Source organism: Melanerpes formicivorus, unplaced genomic scaffold, assembly GCF_026170545.1.
Source record: "Melanerpes formicivorus ecotype bairdi unplaced genomic scaffold, bMelFor1.0.p_v2 SCAF_373, whole genome shotgun sequence".
In the NCBI taxonomy this organism is placed as follows: Eukaryota; Metazoa; Chordata; class Aves; order Piciformes; family Picidae; genus Melanerpes; species Melanerpes formicivorus.
In genome coordinates this window covers 15,001-22,500 of record NW_027142725.1, presented here as the reverse complement: position 1 = coordinate 22,500, position 7,500 = coordinate 15,001, and positions in this window count along the sequence as shown.

Here is a 7,500-nt window from a genome sequence, read left to right as displayed (position 1 = left end):
TACTCGCCGAGGGAGAGCACGTCTACCTCCCGCCTGAGGGAGAGCACGGGGGGGGGGGGGACAAAGACAGGCGGCAGCAGCTTCGGTGAACGTCACCCGGGAGGCGACCGGGGCTGTCCCGGGGCAGTCCCGGGAAGCCGGCGTCCGACACAGGGAACCGTCAGCTGCCGGACCGGGGCGAATCCCCGCGGCCACGGCAGGGGTGGGGGCTCGAAGACAGCCGGCAGCCGCTTCGGTGAACGTCACCCGGGAGGAGACTGGGGCCCTCCCGGGACCGTCCCGGGAAGACGACGTTCGGCACGAGATCCCGGCCGCGGCCGGACCGGCTCGAAGCCTCGCGGTCCCGGCAGCAGCCGGAGCCGCTCGCCGCCTCGGGCTCCCGGCCCCCTACAGATCCGGCGACTCGTTCGCGGGCGGCGGGGGGAGGCAGTGGAGGGGGTGCGGGGAGAAGCGGCAGCGGAGGCGGAGGGGGGGGGGGCTCGAAGACAGCCGGCAGCCGCTTCGGTGAACGTCACCCAGGAGGCGATCGGGGCCGTCCCGGGGCCGTCCCGGGATGCCGGCTTCCGGCACGGGGTCCCGGCCGCGGCCGGACCGGCTCGTATCCCCGCGGCTCCGGCAGGGGGGGGGGGGGCTCGAAGACAGCCGGCAGTCGCCTCGGTGAACGTCACCCGGCCGGCGACCGCGGCCGTTCCGGGGCCGTCCCGGGAAGCCTGCGACAGGCACGGGGTCCCAGCCGCGGCCGGACCGACTCGAAGCCCCGCGGCCCCGGCACGGGGGAGGCCCAAAGACTGGCGGCAGCCGCTTCGCTGAACGTCACCCGGCCGGCGACCGGGGCCGTCCCGGGGCCGTCCCGGGATGCCGGCATCCGGCACGGGGTCCCGGCCGCGGCCGGAGCGGCTCGAATCCCCGCGGTCCCGGCAGCAGCCGGAGCCGCTCGCCGTTCGGGCTCCCGGCACCCTACGGATCCGGCGACTCGTTCGCCGGCGGCGGGGGGAGGCAGTGAAGGAGGTGCGGGCAGAAGCGGCAGCGGAGGCGGAGGGGGGGGGGGGGCTCGAAGACAGCCGGCAGCCGCTTCGGAGAACGTCACCCGGCCGGCGACCGCGGCCGTTCCGGGGCCGTCCCGGGAAGCCTGCGACAGGCACGGGGTCCCGGCCTCGGCCGGACCCGCACTGGGTGCCGCCGCCTCGGGCTCTCGGGACGGTATGGATCCGCCGACTCGTTCGCCGGCGGCGGGGGGAGGCAGTGGAGGGGGTGCGGGGAGAAGCGGCAGCGGAGGCGGAGGGGGGGGGGGGCTCGAAGACAGCCGGCAGCCGCTTCGGTGAACGTCACCCGGCCGGCGACCGGGGCCGTCCCGGGGCCGTCCGGGGATGCCGGCTTCCGGCACGGGGTCCCGGCCGCGGCCGGACCGGCTCGAATCCCCGCGGTCCCGGCAGCAGCCGGAGCCGCTCGCCGTTCGGGCTCCCGGCACCCTACAGATCCGGCGACTCGTTCGCGGGCGGCGGGGGGAGGCAGTGGAGGGGGTGCGGGCAGAAGCGGCCGCGGAGGCGGAGGGGGGGGGGGGGCTCGAAGACAGCCGGCAGCCGCTTCGGTGAACGTCACCCGGGAGGCGACCGGGACCGGCCCGGGAAGCCATCGTCCGGCCCCGGATCCCGGCCGCGGCCGGACCGGCTCGAAGCCCCGCGGCCCCGGCACGGGGGAGGCCCAAAGACTGGCGGCAGCCGCTTCGCTGAACGTCACCCGGCCGGCGACCGGGGCCGTCCCGGGGCCGTCCCGGGATGCCGGCTTCCGGCACGGGGTCCCGGCCGCGGCCGGACCGGCTCGAATCCCCGCGGTCCCGGCAGCAGCCGGAGCCGCTCGCCGTTCGGGCTCCCGGCACCCTACGGATCCGCCGACTCGTTCGCCGGCGGCGGGGGGAGGCAGTGGAGGGGGTGCGGGCAGAAGCGGCAGCGGAGGCGGAGGGGGGGGGGGCTCGAAGACAGCCGGCAGCCGCTTCGGTGAACGTCACCCGGCCGGCGACCGGGGCCGTCCCGGGGCCGTCCGGGGATGCCGGCTTCCGGCACGGGGTCCCGGCCGCGGCCGGAGCGGCTCGAATCCCCGCGGTCCCGGCAGCAGCCGGAGCCGCTCGCCGTTCGGGCTCCCGGCACCCTACAGATCCGGCGACTCGTTCGCCGGCGGCGGGGGGAGGCAGTGGAGGGGGTGCGGGGAGAAGCGGCAGCGGAGGCGGAGGGGGGGGGGGGGCTCGAAGACAGCCGGCAGCCGCTTCGGTGAACGTCACCCGGCCGGCGACCGGGGCCGTCCCGGGGCCGTCCGGGGATGCCGGCTTCCGGCACGGGGTCCCGGCCGCGGCCGGAGCGGCTCGAATCCCCGCGGTCCCGGCAGCAGCCGGAGCCGCTCGCCGTTCGGGCTCCCGGCACCCTACAGATCCGGCGACTCGTTCGCCGGCGGCGGGGGGAGGCAGTGGAGGGGGTGCGGGGAGAAGCGGCAGCGGAGGCGGAGGGGGGGGGGGGGCTCGAAGACAGCCGGCAGCCGCTTCGGTGAACGTCACCCGGGAGGCGACCGGGACCGGCCCGGGAAGCCATCGTCCGGCCCGGGATCCCGGCCGCGGCCGGACCGGCTCGAATCCCCGCGGCCCCGGCACGGGGGAGGCCCAAAGACTGGCGGCAGCCGCTTCGCTGAACGTCACCCGGCCGGCGACCGGGGCCGTCCCGGGGCCGTCCCGGGATGCCGGCTTCCGGCACGGGGTCCCGGCCGCGGCCGGACCGGCTCGAATCCCCCCGGTCCCGGCAGCAGCCGGAGCCGCTCGCCGTTCGGGCTCCCGGCACCCTACGGATCCGGCGACTCGTTCGCCGGCGGCGGGGGGAGGCAGTGGAGGCGGTGCGGGGAGAAGCGGCAGCGGAGGCGGAGGGGGGGCGGGGGGGACGATAGTGGCGGGGGGCGGGGGGTGCTCGAAGGCAGCCGGCAGCCGGTTCGGTGAACATTCGCCGGGGCGGGGGGGCGACCTGTCCGTGCCCGGGGCAGCCCCGGGAAGCCGGCAGCCAGCACGGGGTCCCGGCAGCACCTGTTCCCTGCCCTGGGACTTGCCGTGCCCGGCGGCCGGTTGCCGGGTGGGGGGAGCGATGAGAGGCGGGGCGCAGCGGCCGGGGCAGCGCCGGGCCGCAGCGGGGGGCTGGGCGGGTGGGGTAGGCGTCGAGCGGCAAGCCCTCGGCTGCAGCGAATGTTCGGCGGTGCGGGGCGGGGGGGGGACGGGACGACACGTTGGGGGCGCCGAGTCCGAGCCACCCCCGGCCCCAGGGGCGGCCGGAGGGGGAGGCCGGTGCCTGGCCCTGGGAGCTGCTGGGCGCCGGATGGCCGAGGGTGCGTCAGAAGCCGCCCGAGCGGTCGAGCAGGTCCTCCAGAAAGGCCTAGGGTGGCTTCGAGGGCCCCGGGAGCAGTCGAGGGAGGCCTCCAGGCAGGTCTGGAGTGGATGGGAGGCCTTCCAAAGCAGACAAGGGAGCCTGCAGAGCGTGCGGGGGAGGCTTCTGGTGCGGCCTGGGGTGGGACGGAAGCCTGCAGAGCGTGCGGGGGAGGCTTCTGGTGCGGCCTGGGGTGGCTGAGAAGCCTGCAGAGCGTGCGGGAGAGGCTTCTGTTGGGGCCTGGGGTGGCTGAGAAGCCTGCAGAGCGTGCGGGGGAGGCTTCTGCTGCGGCCTGGGGTGGCTGAGAAGCCTGCAGAGCGTGCGGGGGAGGCTTCTGCTGCGGCCTGGGGTGGCTGAGAAGCCTGCAGAGCGTGCGGGGGAGGCTTCTGCTGCGGCCTGGGGTGGCTGAGAAGCCTGCAGAGCGTGCGGGGGAGGCTTCTGGTGCGGCCTGGGGTGGGACGGAAGCCTGCAGAGCGTGCGGGGGAGGCTTCTGGTGCGGCCTGGGGTGGGACGGAAGCCTGCAGAGCGTGCGGGGGAGGCTTCTGGTGCGGCCTGGGGTGGGTCGGAAGCCTGCAGAGCGTGCGGGAGAGGCTTCTGCTGCGGCCTGGGGTGGGTCGGAAGCCTGCAGAGCGTGCGGGAGAGGCTTCTGTTGGGGCCTGGGGTGGCTGAGAAGCCTGCAGAGCGTGCGGGGGAGGCTTCTGCTGCGGCCTGGGGATGGCTGAGAAGCCTGCAGAGCGTGCGGGGGAGGCTTCTGCTGCGGCCTGGGGTGGCTGAGAAGCCTGCAGAGCGTGCGGGGGAGGCTTCTGGTGCGGCCTGGGGTGGCTGAGAAGCCTGCAGAGCGTGCGGGGGAGGCTTCTGGTGCGGCCTGGGGTGGGACGGAAGCCTGCAGAGCGTGCGGGGGAGGCTTCTGGTGCGGCCTGGGGTGGGTCGGAAGCCTGCAGAGCGTGCGGGAGAGGCTTCTGTTGGGGCCTGGGGTGGCTGAGAAGCCTGCAGAGCGTGCGGGGGAGGCTTCTGCTGCGGCCTGGGGTGGCTGAGAAGCCTGCAGAGCGTGCGGGGGAGGCTTCTGCTGCGGCCTGGGGTGGCTGAGAAGCCTGCAGAGCGTGCGGGGGAGGCTTCTGCTGCGGCCTGGGGTGGCTGAGAAGCCTGCAGAGCGTGCGGGGGAGGCTTCTGGTGCGGCCTGGGGTGGCTGAGAAGCCTGCAGAGCGTGCGGGGGAGGCTTCTGGTGCGGCCTGGGGTGGCTGAGAAGCCTGCAGAGCGTGCGGGGGAGGCTTCTGGTGCGGCCTGGGGTGGGACGGAAGCCTGCAGAGCATGCGGGGGAGGCTTCTGGTGCGGCCTGGGGTGGGACGGAAGCCTGCAGAGCGTGCGGGGGAGGCTTCTGGTGCGGCCTGGGGTGGGTCGGAAGCCTGCAGAGCGTGCGGGAGAGGCTTCTGCTGCGGCCTGGGGTGGGTGGGAAGCCTGCAGAGCGTGCGGGGGAGGCTTCTGGTGCGGCCTGGGGTGGCTGAGAAGCCTGAAGAGCGTGCGGGGGAGGCTTCTGGTGCGGCCTGGGGTGGCTGAGAAGCCTGAAGAGCGTGCGGGAGAGGCTTCTGGTGCGGCCTGGGGTGGCTGAGAAGCCTGCAGAGCGTGCGGGGGAGGCTTCTGGTGCGGCCTGGGGTGGCTGAGAAGCCTGAAGAGCGTGCGGGAGAGGCTTCTGCTGCGGCCTGGGGTGGCTGAGAAGCCTGCAGGGCGTGCGGGAGAGGCTTCTGCTGCGGCCTGGGGTGGCTGAGAAGCCTGCAGAGCGTGCGGGAGAGGCTTCTGGTGCGGCCTGGGGTGGGTCGGAAGCCTGCAGAGCGTGCGGGAGAGGCTTCTGCTGCGGCCTGGGGTGGGTCGGAAGCCTGCAGAGCGTGCGGGGGAGGCTTCTGCTGCGGCCTGGGGTCTCTGGGTGGCCTCTAGAGAGGTGCAAAAGACCCTCTGGGTTGGGCTGGGGTGGCTCTTGGACCCCTGCCACACAGTGGAGAGCGGCCTCCGGCCCGCCACCTGTGTCCCTGTGTGCCTGAGTGCCTGTGTCCCTGTGTCCCTGTGTCCCTGAGTGCCTGAGTGCCTGAGTGCCTGTGTCCCTGTGTCCCTGTGTCCCTGTGTCCCTGTGTGCCTGAGTGCCTGTGTCCCTGTGTCCCTGTGTCCCTGTGTCCCTGAGTGCCTGAGTGCCTGAGTGCCTGTGTCCCTGTGTCCTTGTGTCCCTGTGTCCCTGTGTCCCTGTGTGCCTGAGTGCCTGTGTCCCTGTGTCCCTGTCTGTGTACCTGTGTGCGAGAGTGTCCGGCACGCCACCCAGCGGCGGCGGGCAAGCAGGTAGGCGGGTGGGCGGGCCGGCGAGGGCCAGTGTGAGTTTGGGGGGTGGGAGGGGAGGCGGCAGCTGGAAGCGTCAGAGGAGGGGGCGTGGCTCCGGCTGGCCCCGGGAGCAGGTTCCCGGGACCGGGACCGGCTGGACCCGGCGAGTGGTTGATCCCGGGGCGGGGGGCAGAGGCGGCGGGAAGCGGCAGCTGCGTGTGCGGCGGGGGGGTGGAGGGCGAACCGCGGCGGGAAGCGGATGCTTCAGAGCAGGTTACGGGGGCGGGGACGGACGACACCACCTGTCCCCGCCCCGGGACGGGCTGGACCCGGCGCCCTGGACCCGGCGCCGTGTACCCGCCGCCGCCCCCGCCGCCGCCCCCCTCCGCCACCCCGGGACCCCGACGTTTTTTGGCGCCCGCGCCTTTTTTTGCTCCCCGCCTGCCCGCGCTGCCCCGGGCCCTCCCCCGGGGCGGGGCGGGAGGGAGGGAGGGACGGACGGACGGGTAGCCGGGGATCTCCGAGCGCGCGCCACCAGACCGAGGCGGGTCCCGGCGGCGGCGGCGGCGGCGGCAGCAGCAAGCGACGGCGGGGGGGGCAGGCTAGGGAGAGAGGGGGAGCGGCATGCGGTAGGGCTGGGGGGTTTGTTTCGGGGGGGAGGGGTGGGGGGGGGGTGGCAGCGGTCAGCGAGAGCGGGGAGAGGGGGAGCGGCATGCGGTAGGGCTGGGGTGTTTTTGGGGTGGGGGCGTTGGGGGGATTAGCGGGCGGGCGGGCAGCCCAGCCAAGCGGCAAGCCGGGGGGCGGGCGAGGGCGGCTTTAGGGCCGGAGGAGCGGAGCGCAACCTCCCCCGTGCAGGCTACAGCGTGGAGAGCAGCAAGTTTTTGGGGACGGGGGACGACGGACGGGAGGGGCAGCGGCGAGAGGCTAGCTGCGGCAAGGGGCACCGGCACGGCCGCCCTAACAGCGCCGCCTCGGTCGCAGGGGTTAGAGAGCAGCCGGGCAGCCCGCGTCGCGATCCCCCCTCCAGGGGACAATGTGGGAAGGGGAAGCCGCGGCGGCTTTGGCGGGGGGTGCCCAGCTGCTAGCGGCTTCGGGGGGCAGTTAGCGGCGGCGGGGCGGGGGGAGATGGGTCGCGGCAGCGGCAAGAGATAACGGCGGGCGGGGGGGCTCCGTGCAAAGCGGTAACGGGAGCCGGGGGGTGTGGGGAGCTGGGGGTGGCAGCAGCGGCAAGAGGCAACGTCGGGAGGGGGGGCTCCGCGCAAACCGGTAACGGGGGCCGGGGGGTGTGGGGGGGGGCGGTGGCGGCCGCGGCAAGAGGCAACGGCAGGCGGGGGGGCTCCGCGCAAACCGGCAGCGGGGGGGGGGGGCGGGGGTAGCGGCAAGAGGCAACGGCGGGAAGGGGGGGCTCCGCGCAAACCGCTAACGGGAGCCGGGGGGTGTGGGGAGCTGGGGGTGGCAGCAGCGGCAAGAGGCAACGTCGGGAGGGGGGGCTCCGCGCAAACCGGTAACGGGGGCCGGGGGGTGTGGGGGGGGCGGTGGCGGCCGCGGCAAGAGGCAACGGCAGGCGGGGGGGCTCCGCGCAAACCGGCAGCGGGGGGGGGGCGGGGGTAACGGCAAGAGGCAACGGCGGGAAGGGGGGGCTCCGCGCAAACCGGCAGCGGGGGGGGGGCGGGGGGTAGCGGCAAGAGGCAACGGCGGGAAGGGGGGGCTCCGCGCAAACCGGCAGCGGGGGGGGGGGCGGGGGGTAGCGGCAAGAGGCAACGGCGGGAAGGGGGGGCTCCGCGCAAACCGGCAGCGGGGGGGGGGG